We start from the raw sequence: 23,408 nt of genomic DNA, 5'->3' as shown, positions 1-23,408 counted from the left end.
CGTCTTGCATTAAACAAGATCCAGATATAATGTTCATGCTCAACACGGGTACAAAATAACAATTATTTAGGCTTAAAACTAATCCCGAAGGTAGATGTAGAGGAAGTGTGCCGACAGCGATCACATCGACTTTGGATCCATTTCCAACGTGCATCGTCACTTCATCTTTCAGTAGTCTTCGTTTATTCTTTAGTTCTGCTTCGAGTTACAAATATGAGCAACCGAACCGTATCAAATACCCGTGTACTAGAACGAGAACCAGTGAGATAAACATCTATAACATGTATATCGGATATACCTTCTTTCTTCTTCTTGACAAGGCCGCTCTTCAGATCAGCCGAGATACTTGGAGCAATTACGCTTCCGGTGTCCCTTCTCCTTGCGATAATAGCACTCAAGATCGGGCTTAGGGCCGTTCTTAGGTTTCACAGAGGCGTGGCAGCTTTCTTGCCACCCTTCTTGAATTTTCCCTTAGACTTGCCCTGTTTCTTGAAACTGGTGGTCTTGTTGACCATCAACACTTGGTGCTCTTTCTTGATCTCAATCTCGATGACTTTTAGCATGCCAAAGAGTTCAGGTAACTCCTTGTTCATGTTCTGCATATTGTAGTTCATCACAAAGTTCTTGTAACTTGGTGGCGGTGATTGAAGGACACGATTAATCCCGGTCATCATAGGAATCACTATTCCCAAATCACTGAGTTTCTTCGCATGTCCGGTCATGGCGAGCATGTGCTCACTAACGGAGCTGCCTTCTTCCATCATACAGCTGAAGAAATGTTTCGATGCTTCATAGCATTCCACGGCCGCATGAGTTTCAAAAATAGCTTTCAGCTCTTTCATCAACTCATGAGGATCGTGGTGCTCAAAACGTTTTTGAAGATCGGATTCAGATCGCATAGGATGGCACACTGAACTTGAGAGTACCGTATTTTCCGAGTCTCGTAAACAGCTTTTACTTCATCGGTTTCAGTTTCTGCAGGAGGGTCACCTAGCGGTGCATCAAGCACATATTGCAGATTTCCGCCAGAGAGGAAGATCCTCACATGACGGAACCAGTCGGTGAAGTTGCTACCGTTGCTCTTAAGTTTCTCTTTTTCTAGGAACTGATTAAAATTGATTGGGGACGCCATCTCTACAACATATATTTGCAAAAGTTTAGACTAAGTTTATGACAAATTGAGTTCAAATTTTAATTCAACATAATTAAAAATCTAGGTGAACTCCCACTCAAAACAATATCCCTCGCATTGTCTTAGTGATCACACGAACCAAATCTACCGCACCTATGTCCGATCATCACGAGACAAGGTGTGATTTCAATGGCGAACACTCAAAGTGTTCATCATATCAACCATATGATTCATGCTCTACCTTTCGGTATCACGTGTTTCGAGACCATGTCTGTACATGCTAGGCTCGTCAAGGCCACCTTAGTATCCGCATGTGCAAAACTGTCTTGCACCCGTTGTATGCACTTGTTGATTCTATCACACCCGATCATCACGAGATGCTTCGAAACGACAAGTCTTGGCAACGGTGCTACTAAGGATGAACACTTTATTATCTTGAGATTTTAGTGAGGGATCATCTTATAATGCTACCGTCGCGATCTAAGCAAAATAAGATGCATAAAAGGATTAACATCACATGCAGTTCATATGTGATATGATATGGCCCTTTTGTCTTTGCGCCTTTGATCTTCATCTCCAAAGCACGGACATGATCTCCATCATCTTCGGGCATGATCTCCATCATCGTCGGCGTAGCGTCAAGGTCAATGGCGCCGTCCTTCATGATTGTCCTCCATGTAGCAACTATTACAACTACTTTGAAAAACTACTCAACATGAAATTTAAAGACAACCATAAGGCTCCTTCCGGTTGCCACAATACAATAATGATCATCTCATACATATTCATCATCACATTATGGCCATATCACATCACCAAACCCTGCAAAAACAAGTTAGACGTCTCTAATTTGGTTTGCATATTTTACGTGGTTTAGGGTTTTCGAGAGAGACCTAATCTACCTACGAACATGAACCACAACGTTGATACTAATGTTTTCAATAGAAGAGTAAATTGAATCTTCACTATAGTAGGAGAGACAGACACCCGCAAAGCCTCTTATGCAATACAAGTTGCATGTCGAACGAGGAACAAGTCTCATGAACGCGGTCATGTAAAGTTAGTCCGAGCCGCTTCATCCCACTATGCCACAAAGATGCAAAGTACTCAAACTAAAGATAACAAGAGCATCAACGCCCACAAAACCATTGTGTTCTACTCGTGCAACCATCTATGCATAGACACGGCTCTGATACCACTGTAGGATAACGTTGCATAGAAAACAAAAATTTTCCTACCGCGAACACGCAATCCAAGCCAAGATGCAATCTAGAAGACGGTAGCAACGAGGGGGTATCGAGTCTCACCCTTGAAGAGATTCCAAAGCCTACAAGATGAGGCTCTTGTTGCTGCGGTAGACGTTCACTTGCCGCTTGCAAAAGCGCGTAGAAGATCTTGATCACGATCGCTTCCGGCGCCACGAACGGGCAGCACCTCCGTACTCGGTCACACGTTCGGTTGTTGATGAAGACGACGTCCACCTCCCGTTCCAGCGGGCAGCGGAAGTAGTAGCTCCTCTTGAATCCGACAGCACGACGGCGTGGTGTCGGTGGTGGTGGAGAAGTCCGGTGGAGCTTCGCTAAAGCTACGCGGGAGTTATGGAGGAGAGGGGGGCGGCTAGGGTTTGGGAGGGGGTGGCCGGCCTCAAGGGGGTGCGGCCAACTTGTGGCTTTGTGGTGGCCGGCCCCCTCCCCTATGCCCCTCATTATATAGGTGGAACCCCAAGAGTTAGTCCCCAAGTCTTCGAATAAGACCCGAACCAAAAACCTACCATATGGAGGGGAAACCTAGCCAAGCTAGGACTCCCACTAGAGGTGGGAGTTCCACCTCCCATATTGTCGTGGTATCGTCACGGCATATGCCATAGGGTGGCTAATCGAAGTGGTTCCTGAGGGATCTCACGGCGGTATCCGGATGCGGGTATGGGCACGAGCGACACGGCGACGTACCCAGGTTCGAGGCCCTCCGATGGAGGTAAAACCTCTACTCCTGCTATGAGTGTATATGATGATCACACAATACAATGGTGCTCCTGGAGCTGTGTCCGGCTGCTCCTGAGAGGCTAAGGGAGACAATGGTCTCTCTCACAGGGCAGCTCTGTAGGTGGGTGAAAGCAATAAATGATCGATCCCCTGCACGAGAGGGGGTAGTGCGGCTTATATAGGCACCGGCACTTTACATATAAGACCCTATAGTTCTTGCCGGCCGGGCCGGCTTCGGCTTCCGCTCCTTCCCGAGGCGGTGACGTCGGGAGTGGTTGAGGCATCGTGGCCTGTCCCATCCGGCTGCCACGGTCGGCCGGTATGGAGAGGAGCTGTCCTCGCCGCCGTCGGCCGTAGCCGGTACGGATCGTCGTAAGCCCTGACGGCCTGTCCGGCGCGCGGCACTATTGCTCCACAGTGCCCCGCGCTTTACGGAAGATGGAGTCAGCGTGGACTTTGGGAACCCGGATCACCAACCCGGTTCCTTCCAGTGCAAGACTCGCCAGCCTCGAGTCGGTCTGAGGTACAAACCCCAGTCGGATATGGCTTGTAGAAGCCGGCCCAGCCACAGCATTGGTGGCCGTAGCTAGGCCGACTAGGACCTAGAGCCAGCCGGCTTCCAGACCAGCCGGCCACGGCGCCAGCCGGCTGCTCCTCAGCCGGCCTTTGCCGCGAGCCGGCCAGTGGCCAGCCGGCTGCTCCGCGTCCATTGCCCTATCCGGGGTCTTCCCCCCGACATTAGCCCCCAAAGCTGGCAAGGTCCTGCGTCCAGAAGGACCTAGGCAGGTTTTCCTGGCTTCTCGAACATACTTGACGGCACTCGGAGGGGCCGACTGAGAATTTCCATTCAGCCGGCTGCGCCCTCATCCGGCTCGTTCCTGCCGGCTGCTTCTAGCCGGCCGCTTTTTACACTTGTACAGTTTTTGCTTTCTCGCAAGATCTGATGGCGCCTCCGCCTTGCTGATGAATTTTGGCTCGGGTGGAACTTATTGTCCGGCTCCGGCTTGCGGCGCGCCGGAGTCTCCGCCGCCTCGGGTCCTGCGCCCGACTTGACTGGTCTGACGCCTGGCCCGGCGGTCGGTTCGTCTGGTCACATCAATGTCCCCCCGGATCCGGTGCGGTAGTGGGCGACGTGGTGTGGCCGTTTCCGAAAACCGTCGTGGACGTGGGAGGAGTTACGGCGCAGTAAATCTGGGGACGTGGCCCACGACTGCCACTTGGAGGCCAACCGCCCGCGGCAGGAGGCTATAAATGCCGCGGGGGAGGCATCGAGGCGGCCACTTGCCATTCTCTTCCTCCTCGCGCTCCTGCTTCCATCGCTCCCTGCGCGCTCGAGCTCGCTGTTGCTCCGGCGAACGCCTCCCGCTGGCGAACTCCGGCGGGCGAATCTCCACCGATCCGCCGCCGCCACTCCGTCAATCCGGCGCCACGGGGCCGCGCGTCTCGACGGAGCGTCCTCAGCCGCCGTTGTCGCCGCCGCGGTCGCAAGGTTCTTCCTCGCCGTTTAGTCTCTCCTGGTCATCTTCTTCCTCGACCTCGTCAATGGCGTCCCCCAGCGGATCGTGGAGGGGCTCCTACATGCGGGAGGACGACATCGAACGACTGGTGCGCCTCCGGCGGATCCCGCAGTCGGTGATCACGCGGGTGCCCGGCGAGGAGGTGGAGCCCGAGCCGCGGCCCGGCGAGCGCGTCGTCTTCGGCGCGCATCTGGATCGCGGGCTGGGCCTGCCGGCTTCGACGTTCTTCCGGCAGTTCCTCGATCACTTCGGCCTTCAGCCGCATCACCTGCCGGCCAACGCGTGCGTCCTCCTGAGCTGCTTCGTAGCGTTCATGGAGGCTTACGCCGGCTTGTGGCCCGACATCGACTTCTGGAGTCGGCTCTTCTTCTTGAAGGCGCAAACCAACGACGGCCGCCTGCGAGCCTGCGGCGCCGCCTCGATCTACACCCGGCCTGGTACGCCTTTCCCTAAAATCCCCACCGTCGACTCGGTGAAGAACTGGCAGATGTCGTTCTTCTACGTGCGCAACGAGGGGGAGCTCGTCGACCGGATCAAATTGCCGGAGTTCAACCCGGCCCCTCCAGTCGGCCGGATCAACTGGAGCCACAACGCCCGCTCGTCGGATCAGAACGCCGAGGTGAATCTGCTTTGGGACTTCCTGGCGACAGCCACCGATGGCGGGCTGACTGCCGAAGATCTCCTCTGCACCATCGCCGAGCGCCGGGTGCTGCCGCTCCAGATGCGCACCCACAAGATCGGGCACATGTCCGGCCGGTTCGATCCGAACCGGACGTCCAAGGCGCCGCTCACCAAGGCCCAGGTGGCCAGCCGGGTGAACCACATCACAAAGGCGAACCTGTCGGAGGACTGGAGTTACGGGCTGGTGCCCTGCGACAGGGACCGTCCACCGGCGCGGGTAAGCCTCGTGTCTTTGCCATTTTCCGGCTTGCGGCTGCGAGGCCGACTTCCTTTTTCTTCTGCCGACTTCCGGCTTGTCATACGCTTATGTTTTCTCTGTCTTTCTAGCTTTTTGAGCGCCAGAACGCCGAGGACGGCGACCTGGCGACGAGGAGGTGGACGCCGGATCACGTCGATCCGGCTGACCAAGCCGGCGACCATGCCGGCGACGACGACCTGCCGCAGGCGCCTGATCTAGGCGGCCAGGGGGAGCACAATCCGCCCCCCTCACCAGAGCAGTAGGAGGAGGAGGAGCCGGCGACGTCCGGCACGGGGCCAATCCCCGCCGTGCCTCTGCGTACGAGGCCGCCAAGCACCACGGCGACTTCGGCGCCCAAGGGCACGAAGCGAGCCGGCTCCACCGCCGCCTGGGAGGCGAAGGCGAAGAAGCAGCGCCGGCAGCAGCCGAAGAAGGTCCCGGAGCAGGCCGGGTGAGTTCTCTTTCTTTTTCTTGTTTGATTCCTTTTCTTTCCTTACTTTTATGCTTATTATCTCTCTGTTTGTCCGGCTAGGGCCCCTATCAAGTTTGCCCAGGGCGGCGGCTCCCGGCAAGCTCCGCGCGTTGTGTCGCCGCTTCCCCGCCAGAGGAGGGAGCAGACGCCGCAGCCTTCCTCGCGCGCACCTACGCCACCGCCGCCGCCGCCGGGCGCCTTCCTTCGCCGTGCTGCTGGCCTCAGCGCCTGATCGCGGCACGCGGGTCGAGCCGACGCGCGGCAGCCGACGCTGGACGACATGTTCCCGCGCCGGACACCTCTTCTGGACCCGGCCGCTGGGCCGGGCGGGCATGCCGCTGCAGCCGGAGCCGGAGGCCGGCAGGGCTGCTCCTAGAACCGGCACCGGCAGGGCCGCACCGCCTGCGGCCGGAGCCGGCACCAGGCCCGGCGTGGTGGAGCTGGACGAGAGCCCGAGAGGGGCGCCCCGGGCGCCGGAGACGATCGGCCGGCTGGGCCAGCCGCCGCCCGGAGCGACGCCGCCGCCGCAGCCGACGACAGAGGAGCCGGCGAGAGATGAGCCGGCGCGCATGGAGGGCGCCGACTCGCGCGCGCTGGTGAGGACGGGGACCTCATCGGCGTCACCGCAAGGCCTGCACGTGGCCAAGGGCGCACTTCTTCTTCAGGTGCCGTCTGCCTCCGACTCCAGCCTCGGCTCGGCTGCCACCATGGAGCAGGCGTGGCTCCGCGCCGACTCCTACGAGGTGACCAGCCGGGAGGGGAACCCCGGCCAAGCATCGGTGGAGATGTTCTTCTCCAGCCTGCAGGCCAATCTCAAGGCCAGGGCAGCCGAGGCCGCGGCTAACGTTGCCAAGGTGGAGGAAGCCGGCAAGGTAAGCCTCGATTGTTTTTGATCTGATTATTATCCTGGTAGCCCTCCGAGGCATGGGCCGGCTGCTTGGAGCCGGCACGGGTTTCGCCTGATCGACTAACTTTTCTTTTCCTTAGGCTGTGATGGACCGGCGCACCACTTTGTATAATCGCGCCGTCACCCATTACCACAAGGCCAAGCTGGACCGGGCCGACTTGGCCCGCGAGCTGGAAGCCGTCAAGGGTAAGCTCTATACTTCTTTCGACTTGATGTCTTATTTCTTTTTAATCTTGGTTGGCTGACATTTCTTTCCGGCCGCCTCGCAGTTGAGGCCGCCAAGGTCCCGCAGCTGGAGTCGGATCTCCGAGCCGCTCGCGCGCAGTGCGCCGAGAGCGAGGAGGCGGGCCGATCTGCCGCCGGCAAGCTCAAGCTGGCTGAGCAGGAGCTGACGCGGCTGCGCCTGCTGGAGCAGAACCACCTCACCGAGCTCAACTCCCTCAGGACGGCGGAGAAGGAGAAGGTGGATGATCTGAGCCGGCGGTTGACGGAGGTGGAGAAGCAGCGGCTTGCGCTGCAGGAGGAGGTCACCGCCAAGTCCACAGAGCTGACGGCTACCGCCAAACGCTGGACCGACGATTTTAGCGCGCTTGATCGCGGCTTGGCGGGTGAGTACATCTCTATGTTCCTTTCCCTTTGCCGGCTTTCGGCTGTCGACTGCCGGCTTTCGTTGGCAGCCGGCAGCAGAAACTTCTGATTTCTTCGTTATCCTCATCTTCGGGCTGGCGACAGTCGGTTCTTGCCGGCTGCCGCCAGGCTTTTCCTTTTGGCTTAGGACTTCAAAAATTTGCATTTTTCAGCTTATTTCGGCTTTGATGGTTTCTGACTTGCTTCTTCTTCTTGCAGCGGCCTTCCCGGAGACGCAGGACGCGGCTTTGGCAGCCGTTGGCGTCGCGCGCGACTCCAGGAGGCAGGAGACCGGCGAGGGCAGCTCGGAGTACTTCTCCATGGAGGACCACCTGGCGTCCATGGCTGCCCGCATCGAGCCCGTCACCAAGCTCGGCTGGGAGCTGCGGAAGGCGGCTGAAGAGCTGGTGCCCATGCCGTGGCCTGAAGAGGCGGCGCCGCAAGATATCTCCGGCCTCATCTCCACGATGGAGCGGGCGCCGGACCGCTTCCTCGACTAGAAGGAGTCGGCCACGCGCGCCGGTGCCGACATGGCGCTGTCCTTCTTCCTCTCCTGGTACAACGAGGTGGACCTGGGGCAGCTTGAGTTCCGGCGAGCCGGCGTGGAGGACAAGCTTCCGGCCGAACTCAAGGCCGCCCGTCTTGCTCGAGCCAGCACCATCGCCGATTTCGTCGACAAGACTCTCTTCGTCGCGGACCCGAACCCTCCTCCATCCGATGGAGATTACATGGACGATGAGGAGGCGGAGGACGTGCCTGAGGACGACCCGGCAGCCGGCTCCACTGATGCCCCTCCGGCTTAGATTTCCTGCTTTCCAGCTGTTCTTTTGCCAAGACAATTTATTAAATCCCCGGGATGCCGGGTGCACATGTATGAATATTATCGCCCTTTAATTATGTCACACTTTAATGTGTTTGTTAATCATTTGTGTGCCGAGTTGCTTTCTTTCGACTCGTTCGCTTTTTCCCATCCGCCCCACTCTTTGGCTGTGCCCTCGCCGGTCGTACGTCCGACTTGCGATCCGTCGCCGGATCAAGAGCGGGCCGCTGGGTGAGGCCGACAGTATTTCAGTCGAACGAGCTGAATTCGGCAATCTGGCACTTTTATGAAAAGTTGCAAGTCAACTCGCTTTTACTCTTTCCCTTAGTCGTTTTTTCGCGTGCCGGCTCCCTAGGCCTTACTCCCGCCAGCCGGACAGCCGGGTTGCGGTCTGTAGCTGGATCGGAAGCTGGCTGTCGGAAACCGAATCACGTTACTGAGCCGGCCGCGTGAGAGGGTTCAAGCCAATTGGCGAAACAAGGTAAAGTACGCGAAAAACTTGTCGGAAACGGCGCTCTTGGCGCAAGCTTTTTCATAACTCACAAAAGGGATACAAGGGATACATACATTCCTGCTCTCATGTGTAAAATGGGCGGAGTAACCTGATATTCCAGGGACGTTTAGTCTCCTCGTCAGCCTTGTCCGGCTTGTTTTTCTTAGCCTCTTGGGCATCTATGAGATAGTAGGAATCATTGCCTACTGCCTTGCTCACGATGAAGGGACCCTCCCATGGGGATGACAGTTTATGCTGTCCGGCTGTCCTCTGGATCAGCCGGAGCACTAGGTCTCCTTCTCGGAATGCTAAGGGCTGGACCTTCCGGCTGTGATAGCGTCGGAGGCTTTGCTGGTAGATAGTAGATCTAGACTCAGCCAGCAGCCGGGCCTCTTCGACCAGGTCAACTCCATCTTCGCGAGCTTCTTTGGCTTCGGCTTCTGTGTAGAGCTTGATCCTTGGCGCGTCATGCTCGATATCAGTCGGCAAGACGGCTTCGGCCCCGTATACGAGGAAAAATGGTGTGAAGCCGACTGAGCGGTTTGTCGTTGTGCGCAGGCTCCACAGCACATTGGGCAGTTCTTCAATCCAGCAGCCGGCTGCTCGCTCGAGCGGCTCCACCAGCCGGGGCCGGATGCCGGCTAGGACTAAGCCGTTAGCCTTTTCCACTTGTCCGTTGGACTCTGGGTGTGCCACAGAAGATAGGGCCATCCGGATCCCCATTTCCCCGCAATAGCGAGAGAAGATGCCTTGGGAGAAGTTGGTGCCGTTGTCGGTGATGATGGTGTGGGGGTAGCCGAATCTCACAATGATTTCCTTGAGGAATGTGACGGCTGTGGACCCGTCCAGTTTCTTGATTGGCTTGGCTTCGATCCACTTGGTGAATTTGTCAATCATCACCAAGAGGTGTGTCATGCCGCCTCGCGCTGTTCTGAATGGGCCTACCATATCCAAGCCCCATACGGCAAATGGCCATGTGATGGGGATGGTTTTCAAGGCGGAAGCCGGCTGGTGTCTTTGCTTTGCGAAGCGCTGACAGCCGTTGCACTTCTTCACCAAATCTTCGCGTCTCCGAGCGCGATCGGCCAAAAAACCGTGCCGGAAGGCTTTGGCCACTATGGCTCTGGATGAGGCGTGATGTCCGCACTCTCCTTGATGGATTTCCCGTAGGAGTTCAATCCCTTCAGCCGGCTCGACGCACCGCTGGAACACCCCACTTACGCTGCGTTTGTACAGCTGGTGGTTGATGATGGTATAGGCCTTGGCCCTTCTCTCAATCTGCCTGGCCTGGACTCTATCATCAGGCAGCACACCGTCGGTGAGGTAGGAGAGGAATTCTTGTGCCCATGAAGGTACGCATCTTATCTCAAATACGCTGACCAACAGGGCCTCCTGCGTGGGAGCTTCCGGATTCGACTGCATGGTCGCCGGGTTCGGCTTGCTAGCCGGCGGGTTCGGCTTGCTAGCCCCCGAGTTTGGCGATGAAGCCCCCGGGTTGGACTGAGAAGTCCCCGGGTTCGGCATGCTAGCCGGCGGGTTTGGCTTGTTAGCCCCCGTCTTGGGCGATGAAGCCCCCGGGTCAGCCGGCACGAATATTGAATCCGAGTCTGGTGACGGTATGATGGACGGCTTCTTGAGAACCGCCAAGGCGACACCCGGCGGAATGGCTTGCCGGGTTGAGCCAATCTTGGATAAGGCATCAGCCGCCTCATTGTTTGCTCGTGGCACATGGTGGAATTCGCAGCCGTCGAAGAAGCCGGATAACTGCTGGACATGGAAGCGGTATGAGGCCATGTTGGCGTCCTTCGCATCCCAGTCGCCCGATGCTTGCTGTATAACCAAGTCGGAGTCGCCGAAGTAGAGTATGCGACGCACGCCAATCTCCTTGGCTAGCTTCAGCCCATGAATGAGCGCTTCATATTCCGCCACATTGTTGGATGCGGCGAAGTGGATCTGCAGGACGTAGTCCAGCCGGTCCCCCTTGGGAGAGGTGATGACGATGCCGGCTCCCAAGCCGTTGCGCATCTTCGAGCCGTCGAAGTGCATCTTCCAATGTGTGGAATCCGGCACAGGCGGCAGGTACTGCATCTCAGCCCAGTCGACGAAGAAGTCCGCGAGGATCTGCGACTTGATGGCTGTGCGTGGCTCGTAGAGGATGGTGTGGGCGGCTAGCTCCAGGGCCCACTTGGCAACCCGGCCGTTGGCATCCTTGCTGCCGATAATTTCTGCCAAGGGCGCTGTGGCAACCACCTTGATGGGGTGCTCTTGGAAGTAGTGCTTGAGCTTCTTGGCCGCCATGTAGACGCCGTAGGTGACCTTCTGGTAGTGGGGGTAGTTTTGCTTCGACTGGGAGAGCACTTCGCTAAGGTAGTAAACTGGGCGTTGGACCAGCTGCTCCCTGCCGGCTTCTTTGCGCTCCACCACCAGGACAACGCTAACCACCCGGTTGGTGGCTGCGATGTACAACAGCATCGGCTCCATTGAAGCCGGCGTTGCAAGGATTGGCGCGGTTGAGAGCACGCGCTTCAAGTCACGGAAGGCCTCGTCCACCTGCGGTGACCAGACGAACTTGTCCGCCTTCCTCATTAGTTGATACAGGGGCAGTGCCTTCTCCCCCAGCCGGCTGACGAAGCGGCTCAAGGAGGCCAGGCAGCCAGCAAACTTCTGGACGTCCTTGAGGCACTGCGGCAGTTCCATCTTCTCCAGGGCACTGATCTTGTCCGGGTTGGCTTCGATCCCTCGCTGAGAGACGAGGTAGCCAAGGAGCTGGCCAGACGGCATGCCGAATGTGCACTTGGCCGGGTTGAGCTTCATCCGGAATCTTCTCAAATTGGTGAAGGTTTCTCTCAGGTCATCAAGGAGGGTAGTCGTCTCCTTGGTCTTTACAACGACATCATCCACATATGCGTGAACGTTTCTGCCGATTTGATCCTGCAAGCATTTTTGCATGCACCTTTGGTAGGTGGCGCCTGCATTTTTCAAGCCGAACGGCATAGTCGTGTAGCAATAAGCCCCATACGTGGTAATGAACGAAGTCTTTATTTGATCATCCGGATTCAAAGGAATCTGGTGGTAGCCTGAATAGGCATCTAGGAAAGACAACAGTTCACAGCCGGCAGTCGAGTCTATGACTTGATCTATGCGCGGCAGGGGGAAAGGATCCTTTGGGCACGCCTTGTTCAGGCTGGTGTAGTCGATACACATGCGCCAGGAGCCGTTCTTCTTCAAAACCGGGACCGGGTTCGCCAACCAGTCCGGGTGCAGCACTTCCATGATGAAGCCGGCAGCTAGGAGCCGGGCGATTTCTTCACCGATGGCCTTCCTTCGTTCTTCGGCGAAGCGCCTGAGAGGCTGCTTCACCGGCTTGGCTTCAGGCCGGACGTGGAGGTGGTGCTCAGCCAACTCCCTCGGCACACCCGGCATGTCTCTTGGAGTCCATGCGAAGATGTCCCGATTCTCACGGAGGAAGCTGGTGAGCTCGCTTTCCTATTTCTTGCTCAAGCCGGCACCGATGGTGACGAACTTGTCCGGCTGCGCCGGGTCCAGCAGGATCTTCTTGGTGTTGTCGGCCGGCTGGAAGTGAGTCGTCCCAGCTGGGTTGCCCGCAGCCGGCATGTCTGTCTGCGCGGCTTTGGCGAGGGCGACGGCGTCGTGGATGAGCTGCTTCTCGGTGGCGATGACCAGCGTCTGGGCCATCTTGGAGCTCTGCGTGGCGCAGTCCATGGAGCGGCGATAATCGCCGGCTACGGTAATGACCCCCTTGGGGCCAGGTAGCTTCATCTTCAGGTACCCATAGTGGGGCACCGCCATGAACTTGGTCAGGGCCGGCCTGCCCAGGAGCGCGTGGTAGGGACTCACGAGGTCCACCACCTCGAACTCGATTCTCTCGGTGCGGAAGTGGTCCGGCTTCCCGAACATCACCTCCAGCGTGATCCGGCCGATCGGCTGGCAGCAATGGCCTGGCACGATGCCATGGAAGACGGTGGGGGTGGGGCGCAACTCGGCCTCCTGGATGCCCAGCTTGCGGGCGGTGTCGCGGTAGAGGATGTTGATGCTGCTGCCGCCGTCGATGAGGACGCGCGAGAAACGCACGCTGCGCCGGGTTGTGCCGATGGTGGGGTCGAGGACCATGGCGTAGCTGCCCGGCTTCGGCAGGACAGCCGGTGTGTCGCGGCGATCAAAAGTGATGGCCTGCTCTGACCAGTTTAGGTACTGGGGGACCGGCGGTATGACCGCGTTGACCTCGAGGGAACGGCGCTCTTGGCTCGTCCTGTCCTCGGGCTCGGAGGTGAAGATGATGTAGGTGGCGTCTTCGGACAGATATCGGCCGCCATGGTGCACTTGGTTAGCCTCGTGGTGCTCGAGGTTGGTGTTCTCTGCGCCGGCTTGTCCTCCCGGCCCGCCGGCTGGTGGAGGCGGGGGTGGAGGCGGTAGAGGTTCACCGCTTGTCAGCCGCTTCATGAAGTGGCGATCGCGGGTGGTGTGGTTGGAGGGGTTCTTGCCGCTGTGGTACTTGCACGGCGAGTCGAGCATCTGCTCGAAGGTGTACTTCGGCTTCCACTGCCGGTCTTGCTTCTGGCGGCGGCTGCCGCCTGCCGCGTTGTCTGCCACGGCGGCCACGTGGGCGGAGCCGTACCGGCGGTCCGGCTGGTCGCTGTGACGCTTGCCGCGGTAGTTGTCCCGCCGGCTGCCGTGCGAGGCGCCCTCGACCGGCTTGTTGTTGTCCCTTCTGGTGGGGGCCGGCGAAACGTCAGCCGGCGCCTTGCCGGCTTCCTCAGCCAGCGCGTACTTGTCGGCGATGGCCATCAAGGCGGCCATCGACTTGGGGTCACTGCGGCGCAACTTGTGCCACAGCATGGTGTTGGGCCGACAGCCTCCCATGAAGAAGCTGATGGCCTGGATCTCGTGCACGCCCTCACAGGAGTTGCGCATCTCGCACCAACGCGTCAGGTACGCGCGATCCGTCTCGTCGGGGCCCTGCTTGCACATCTCGAGCTGCTGGGGGCGACCCGGCCGGCGATAGGTACCGGTGAAGTTGCTGATGAAGGCCGCTTCGAAGTCGAGCCAGCCGTTTATGCTGCCGGCTGGCAGGTTGTTGAGCCATGTGCGGGCGGAGCCGACCAGCATCAGGGGGGAGTAGCGCACGGCCCAGCGCTTGTTGCCTTTGGCGATGCCGACTGCGGTGGAGTAGTCCTGCAGCCAGTCCTCTGGCTTGGCGGGGGAGCGTGAAGCCCTCGAGCGTGGGCTCGTTGGCGATGCAGGGCCCAAAGCACTTTGGGCCGGCTGGAGCTTCTTCTTCCGCAATGCGGGATTCGACCAGCCGGTCGAGGCGATCTCGGGCGTCGGCGGGCTCGATGCGCGGGCCCAGCCGGGAGTGTGCCGGCTGGCGCGCGCCGCTTGCTTCTGGAACCGCTCGGTGATGACGGCGGGGCCCGGAGTCTTGCTCCTGGTTCCGGCTTGGAGGGGGCCGGCTGCGGCTGCTGCCGCTCGGCTGGTGGCTTGGCCGGCCCGAGCTGTGCGTGGCCCGGGAATCATGGCGCCGGCTTGGTGCTGGGGAGGAGGACTCGGCCGTGTCCCTGGCGCCTTCCTGTCGTTGCTGCAGCTCCACGAGCGTGAGAAGCTCAGGGGGCATTGACATACACAGGGTCGGCGATCTGCCTGTTGGTTGCGTTGAGCAGCTCAGTCACCCGCCTGGCCTGGCGGCGTAACTCTTCGCCTTCGAGGCGGTTCAGCTCTTCTGCGGTGGCTTCTGCCGCGCGCACGTTCTTGTCGGGGGTGTTGTAGACGGGGAGCTCCGCGGACGGAGCCGGCGAAGGAGCGCCGTCGCGGGCGATCTCAGCGCCAAGGTCGCGGCCCCTGCGGCGGATGTGGCCAGCTCGGCTTGGCTCGTCGCTGCCTGGAGTGAGGCCGTGGGCGCGGTTGTACCGGCTGCTTCCAGTTCTTCGGTTTGCTTGAGGAGGAGCTGGCGGTGCGCCTCCAAGTCCGCCTCGATGGCGGTGGGGTCGGCACCAGGCGTGAGCGGGGTGCTCAGCTTTGCCCGGACTGCGTCCAGCCGGGACGGTGGTGGTGGCGCTTTCGGGCCCGAGCCGGAGGCGTTGGGGTCGATGTTGCGCTCCAGGTTGGGGCCGCGCATGCGCGGGTTCTTGGTGGGGAGCTCGTCGCCAGCCATCATGACTTGCACGACGGCGGGGCTGGCGGGAGCGCTGCTGCCGGCTCGCGGAGGAGGGCTAGCGCAGCGCAGCACCTGCCGCGGGTAGCGCGGCGGTGCGACGGTGGCGACGTAGACGTCGAAGCCGCCGAAGGAGATGACGCTGCCGCCGGCTGGGAAGGGCCGGTCAGCGAAGCAGCCAGCGTTGTCGGCCAGCGATCGAGGGAGCCGAATCTCCAGATCAAGCCTGAAGCGACTCGCTCGCCGGTGGTGATGGTGAGGCCCGTCCGGATGAAGACACCGGCCGAGGATGCTGAGGGCCCCACGGTGGGCGCCAAATGCCGTGGTATCGTCACGGCATATGCCATAGGGTGGCTAATCGAAGTGGTTCCTGAGGGATCTCACGGCGGTATCCGGATGCGGGTATGGGCACGAGCGACACGGCGACGTACCCAGGTTCGAGGCCCTCCGATGGAGGTAAAACCTCTACTCCTGCTATGAGTGTATATGATGATCACACAATACAATGGTGCTCCTGGAGCTGTGTCCGGCTGCTCCTGAGAGGCTAAGGGAGACGATGGTCTCTCTCACAGGGCAGCTCTGTAGGTGGGTGAAAGCAATAAATGATCGATCCCCTGCACGAGAGGGGGTAGTGCGGCTTATATAGGCACCGGCACTTTACATATAAGACCCTATAGTTCTTGCGGCCGGCTGGGCCGGCTTCGGCTTCCGCTCCTTCCCGAGGCGGTGACGTCAGGAGTGGTTGAGGCATCGTGGCCTGTCCCATCCGGCTGCCACGGTCAGCGGTATGGAGAGGAGCTGTCCCTGTCGCCGTCAGCCGCTGTAGCCGGTACGGATCGTCGTAAGCCCTGACGGCCTGTCCGGCGCGCGGCACTATTGCTCCACAGTGCCCCGCGCTTTACGGAAGATGGAGTCAGCGTGGACTTTGGGAACCCGGATCACCAACCCAGTTCCTTCCAGTGCAAGACTCGCCAGCCTCGAGTCGGTCTGAGGTACAAACCCCAGTCGGATATGGCTTGTAGAAGCCGGCCCAGCCACAGCATTGGCGGCCGTAGCTAGGCCGACTAGGACCTAGAGCCAGCCGGCTTCCAGACCAGCCGGCCACGGCGCCAGCCGGCTGCTCCTCAGCCGGCCTTTGCCGCGAGCCGGCCAGTGGCCAGCCGGCTGCTCCGCGTCCATTGCCCTATCCGGGGTCTTCCCCCCGACACATATGGGGGGGTGGCCGGCCCCCTAAGGGGGAGTCCACTTGGGACTCCACCCCCACTAGGGTTGGCCGGCCATGGAGGTGGAGTCCCATGTGGACTCCACCTTCCTTGGTGGTTTCTTCCGGACTTTTCTAGAACCTTCTAGAACCTTCCATAGAACCTTCCGCGACATTTTAATTCACATAAAATGACATCCTATATATGAATCTTATTCTCCGGACCATTTCGGAACTCCTCGTGGTGTCCGGGATCTCATCCGGGACTCCGAACAAATATTCGAACTCCATTCCATATTCAAGTACTACCATTTCAACATCCAACTTTAAGTGTGTCACCCTACGGTTCGTGAACTATGCGGACATGGTTGAGTACTCACTCCGACCAATAACCAATAGCGGGATCTGGAGATCCATAATGGCTCCCACATATTCAACGATGACTTTAGTGATCGAATGAACCATTCACATACAATACCAATTCCCTTTGTCACGCGATATTTTACTTGTCCGAGGTTTGATCTTCGGTATCACTCTATACCTTGTTCAACCTCGTCTCCTGACAAGTACTCTTTACTCGTACCGTGGTATGTGGTCTCTTATGAACTCATTCATATGCTTGCAAGACATTAGACGACATTCCACCGAGAGGGCCCAGAGTATATCTATCCGTCATCGGGATGGACAAATCCCACTGTTGATCCATATGCCTCAACTTATACTTTCCGGATACTTAATCCCACCTTTATAGCCACCCTTTTACGCAGTGGTGTTTGGTGTAATCAAGGTACCTTTCCGGTATAAGTGATTTATATGATCTCATGGTCATAAGGACTAGGTAACTATGTATCGAAAGCTTATAGCAAATAACTTAATGACGAGATCTTATGCTACGCTTAATTGGGTGTGTCCATTACATCATTCATACAATGACATAACCTTGTTATTAATAACATCCAATGTTCATGATTATGAAACTAATCATCCATTAATCAACAAGCTAGTTTAAGAGGCATACTAGGGACTTCTTGTTGTCCACATATCACACATGTACTAATGTTTCGGTTAATACAATTATAGCATGATATATAAACATTTATCATAAACATAAAGATATAAATAATAACCACTTTATTATTGCCTCTAGGGCATATCTCCTTCACAATTTACCCACCATATCAAGTCCCCATTGGGCAAAGGGCCATGACAATGGTATTGGCATCAGTTCTGCCGCTGGAGAGTGAGGTCTTGCGGCGAATCTTTGGCACGCATCGCAGGTTCGTACTATTTCCTTGGCATCCTCAATTGCTGTTAACCAATAGAATCCTGCCCGAAAAACCTTGGCTGCAATAGCTCGACTACTTGCGTGGTGGCCACATATTCCTTCGTGTACATCCTTCAGAATTTTTCTTCCTTCTTCGGGTGTGACGCACCTTTGCAAGACCCCTGAAATACTTTGCTTGTATAGCTCCCCTTTGACCACTGTGAAAGCTTTGGATCGTCGAATAACTCGCCTTGCCTCAACTGGATCGTCGGGTATTTCTTTCCTGAGGATATATGACATATACGCTTGCATCCAAGGGACTTCTACCATCATCACAAGCTCTTGGTCCTCTTCATCCTCCGCAGCTTCTTTGAAAGACGCCGAAGCTTTTTCTTCCTTTGCTTTTTTCTGCGACTTCTTCGGCTTTGTGGATCTCTCCGCTATCTCCTCCCAAAATACTCCTGGCGGTATTGGGAGGCACTGCGACCCAATGTTTGCGAGAACGTCGGCTTCATCATTGCTCAACCTACTGATGTGGTTTACCTCGCATCCATCGAATAGTTTCTCGAGCTCATTGTACACCTCCTTGTATGCTATCATGCTATCATTGACTGCATCACATTGGTTCATAACTTGCTGAGCTACCAATTGTGAGTCGCCAAAGATTTTTAATCGAGTTGCCCCGCAAGCTTTCGCCATCTTCATCCCATGTATGAGGGCTTCATATTCTGCTTCATTGTTGGATGCGTTGGGGAACGTCATCCGGAGGACGTATTTTAACTTGTCGCCTTCAGGTGATATAAGTACCACTCCTGCGCCAGCTCCTTCTACTCTCTTGGACCCATCAAAGTTCATGGTCCAAGTTCTCGACAAATCTGGTGGTCCCGTGTTTTGCAGCTCCATCCACTCTGCAATAAAATCTGGCAAAACTTGTGACTTGATTGCCTTTCTTTTTTCATACGTGATGTCCCGAGGGGAAAGTTCTATTCCCCAAAGGGAGACACGCCCTGTAGCTTCTGGATTGTTCAGTATATTTGAAAGAGGTGCTTCGTTGACTACTATTATCGGGTGTGCCGAAAAATAGTGGCGCAACTTTCTTGCCGTTGCAATTACTCCATATGCTAGCTTCTGGTACTGCGGGTACCTCTGTTTGGAAGGCGATAAAACTTCACTGATGAAATATACCGGCCTTTGCACTCCATGGAGTTTCCCTTCTTCTTCTCTTTCGACAACTAACACCGTGCTAACCACTTGGGGTGTAGCTGCAATGTACAACAGGAGAGGTTCCTTTTCCTTCGGCGCCACCATGATTGGTGGTGTCGAGATTGTGCGTTTTAGATCCTCGAAAGCTCTATCGGCTTCTTCGTTCCACTGGAATTTCTCCCCTTGCTTTATCAGAGCGTAAAACGATAACGCTTTTTCTCCCAACCTAGCAACGAATCTGCTCAAAGCTGCGACTCGCCCAGTTAGTTGCTGTATTTCTTTCAACTTTGTTGGCTTCCTCATTGTTACGATAGCCTGTATTTTGTCGGGATTTGCTTCAATCCCTCTTGCTGAAACTAGAAACCCCAGAAGTTCTCCTGCTGGGACGCCAAAAGAACACTTCGTCGGGTTCAGTTTGAGGCAGAATTTGTCGAGGTTGTCAAAGGTTTCCTTGAGATCCTCGATCAATGTTGCCCCCTTTTTTGACGTTATGACGACATCGTCGATGTATACTTGCACGTTTTTTCCAATCTGTGTCGCCAAACACTTCTGCATCATCCTCTGATATGTTGCTCCCGCGTTTTTCAGACCAAAGGGCATTGTTCTGTAGCAAAACACGCCGTAAGGTGTGATGAACGCTGTCTTTACTTCATCTTCTTCTTTTAATCTAATCTGGTTATAACCAGAATATGCGTCCAGGAAGGAAAGACGTTCACATCCAGCCGTGGAGTCGATGATTTGATCGATCCTCGGGAGGGGAAAGTGATCCTTTGGACAATGTTTATTGAGACACGTAAAGTCGACGCACATGCGAAGGACCTTAGTGTTTTTCTTCGGCACCAGTACTGGATTTGCCACCCATGTGGCCTCTGTGTGCAGCTCCTTGATAAAACCAGCTTCTCTTAGTCGATCAATTTCTGACAGCATGGCCTTGCGGTTTGGTTCCGAAAAACGCCGCAAAGGTTGTCTGATTGGTCTCGCTAAAGGATCCAAATTTAGGTGGTGCTCGGCAAGTTCCCTGGGTACTCCTGGCATGTCAGCTGGACACCATGCGAAGATTTTCCAGTTCTCACGGAGGAACTCGACGAGCGCGCTTTCCTATGCGAGGTCCATGTCGTTTGCAATGGACGTCGTCTTTTTCGAGTCTGTCGGGTGAATCTGCACCTCCTTAGAATTTTTCTCAGTATTGAAAGTTGATTCTTTATTTGGCCTTCCAACGTCTGGCAGTACGTCGTAGTCAGTCATACTCCTTGACGCCAAATACTCAGCTTGCATTCCGAAAGTTTCTGATATCCGATGAAAATCCTTGTCGCATTTATCGGCCAAAGCAAAGCTTCCTTTGATTGTGATTGGTCCCTTAGGTCCAGGCATCTTCCATAGTAGGTACGTGTAGTGTGGTACCGCCATAAATCTAGCATATGCTGGTCGTCCTAACAAAGCGTGGTACTGCGACGGAAAATCCACGACTTCGAACTCCAGCTTCTCGATTCTATAATTCTCTCGGGTTCCAAACTGAACGTCGAGGTTAATCTTCCCCAGTGGATAACTTGGTTTTTCCGGTGTGATACCATGGAACCTCGTGTCTGTTGGCTTCAGATTTGCTAGGGATATGTTCATCTTCCTCAATGTATCTGCATACATAAGGTTTAAACTGCTGCCTCCATCTATAAATACGCGAGACACATCAAATCCTGCGATGACCGCTGGTAATATGAGTGCTGACTGTCCTGGTCGAGGAACTTGCTGTGGATGATCCGCGATGGTGAAGCCGATGTCTTGTCCTGACCAATTAAGATACTCGACTGTTGGTGGAGGCATATTTTCTGCCATAAACACCTGTCGCGAGATTACTTTCTGAGTTCTGTTGGATGGCCTTCCCTTCTGAATCATCGAGACCGCACCATTAGAATTAGGATCAACATAGGGCGGTGGTGGAGGTGCTGCCGCTATTCTGAGCTGATGTCGATTGTCGTCTGTAATCGCGGGAGGAGGTGGCAAATGAATCTCACTCCTGGGTTCTCGAGAATTTCTCTGTGCTGCCTGAGCATTAGCATGCCCTGCCCACCTTAACATCGCCTGGAAATTGCGACAATCTTTCTGCAGATGTCCTGACTGTCTTTTCCCGTTGCTATCGAGGAGAAAGTGTATCTGACACGGCCCATTCGTCATCTCTTCGGGAGACACGAAAGGCCTTGGGAACCTAGGCCCGCTATTTTGCCTATTGTTTCGAGAGTCATCTCTATTGTCGCCTCGCTGCTCATTGCTTCTTTGATAATCATCTCTATTGTTTCCTCCGGTGTTTGCTCGGAAGCCTGCCGAGATTTGACCTGGAGCGTCATAGCTCGGGTACTGTCGAGGGAATCGTCGCCTTGGCTGATAATTTCGACCGCGGTCTTCCTCTAGCAACCTGTGCCATTTGTTGTGAACAACATCTTCTCCATCTGCCCATCTGTTTGCTATTTCCATTAAAGCAGATACTGTCTTTGGGTTGGTCCTCCCCAAGTCCTCGACAAAATCTCCACGCCTGATTCCTGCGACAAATGCATCTATCGCTATCTCGTCAGATATATTTTCAGCCGAGTTTTTGATGATGTTCCATCTTTGGATATATTTTCTCATTGGCTCGTCTGGCTTTTGTCGGCACGCTCTCAACTCCTCTAGTGACGCAGGTTTCTTGCACGTGGACCGGAAATTCTTGACGAACACGTCCTCAAAGCTTTCCCAGCTATCTATGGATCCTGGAGGAAGTTTCTTTATCCAAGATCGTGCGGCTCCACTCAAATGCACCTGGATGCTTTGCATAGCTGTTGCTCTGGTTCCTCCTGTGAGCTTCACCGTCTCGAGATAATCAACTAGCCAATCCTCTGGATCTTGAAGGCCGTCGAATTTTTTGAAATTATCAGGTAACTTGAATCCCGAAGGGACTCGAGTTTTTCGCACTCTCCTCGTGAAGCACGACAAGCCGCACATATCCTCGTCGTTTAATTCTGGGGACTGCCGATGTTCCCTCCTGCTTTGTCGCGCTCTGTCGACTCTTGCTTGTGCTGCCATGTCCCTTGCTCCACTTGGTCCTTCGGGAGCCGCCGCTGCTGCTGCCGCAGGTCGTGGACTATTTTGCCTTGCTGTTCCTTCGGGAGGTGTTGTCACAAACGCCGTTCCCATGGCTCCAACTCCTGCCATTGCCATGTTGTACAGTGCTTCCCTTGGATCTCCTGGGGGTGGTTTGGATGCAAGGATAAAAGCTTGCATCGCCATATACCCAGCTTCTGGTGTCTTGGGTATGATGTTTCCTCTCGTGTCTATCGACATAAAAGACATGTCGAGGTTTTGCACCAAGTGCTCTCTTTCTGCTTCAGGTACGTTTTGTAACCTTGATCTTGCTCTGTTCCGAGCTTCTTTGTGCCTATCTCCCGAAGTTCTAGATTGTCGACTCAGCTCTGCCCTTCGCCTACTTGATGCAGAGGCTGCCTCCTTTCTTCTGTTTAGCTCGGCTGCCTGTTTTTCCAATTCCCTTGCAGCTCGTGCAAGCCTATATTGATATGCTTGTAATTCTTCTGGTGTGGCTGTGGTAGCCATTGGTTCTGAGCCATCCATAGCTCTTGCGGCTCTATCCCATGCTGCTTGCGGGAGTTGAACTCTGTCTCGTGGCTGTGGCCCGATATATTTATTGCCTAGACCTCGTCGCAAATCAGAGGGATCAACGTATGGATTTCCCAAATCGTCGAAAGCTTCAGATGTTTCTTCTTGGTCATGGCTTGGCTCTCCGATAACATAAATCTGATGATATTTTGTATTCAGATCTATGTTGGGTTTGGTGACACCATCGTTAAGATTGGCGAAGACCTTGCCCACTGTAGTAGATTTGTCGATGAAGTTGTAGCTGTCGACACTGCTTGAACCATCGCTTATATATGAGTCCGCAGATGACTCAAATGACATGTCGCTGAAGATCTTGGCAAGTTTTTCTCTCGCCCTGGTGCTGATGAAGCGTGGCGACGAAGTTTCTTCCTCTCCTGATTCGGTTGACGATGTATGGCTTGAAAAATCGGAATCGACCGCCGACGATCCCGACGAAATCGGAATTTCGACACGATACGATCCCTCTTTCTCGACGCGAAAGTGAAACCTTCCAAACGTCATCTCCATAGGTTCCTCCAGATACGCATATGCATCCAAACGGGAGGGCGGGTGGGGAACAAAATCAACAGGACCAGTAGCGATCTGTTTACCTCGATCCGTTGCGTTGCTTGCGGTTGATGAAGTCGACGATTTTGAACGTGCCATCGAAATCGTATCCTTGACGCCTCTAATTCCAACAGACGGCGCCAATTGACAAGGTGTTAACTTGTCAATGCCTACAGGTTGTAGACTAGGGTTTAGTTGGAAGTAGAGGGCAAGTAGATCTCGAAGGTTTCAGCCGAAAAGTACTCGACGATTATGAAAACTAGGGTTTGAGAATAATGATTCGATTATCTCTGCGTCCCTCGACTCCCCCTTATATAGGAGGCGGAGCCGAGGGATTCGTGTCGTACAAGTTACAGAGTCCGGAAAGGTTTCTAACTCATCCCGCAAGTCTACAAATAACACTTCCTATTACAACTCTAGCTTTCCTTAATAATATCTTGGGCTTCCGAATCTTCTTATTCTTCGAGTAGTGGGCCTTCAGTAAACCCCGGGTACTATCTTCGGCAGGTCCATTTGG

This window comes from Lolium perenne, chromosome 3 (genome assembly GCF_019359855.2).
Source record: "Lolium perenne isolate Kyuss_39 chromosome 3, Kyuss_2.0, whole genome shotgun sequence".
NCBI lineage: Eukaryota > Viridiplantae > Streptophyta > Magnoliopsida > Poales > Poaceae > Lolium > Lolium perenne.
Note: the sequence above shows the minus strand (reverse complement) of the source record.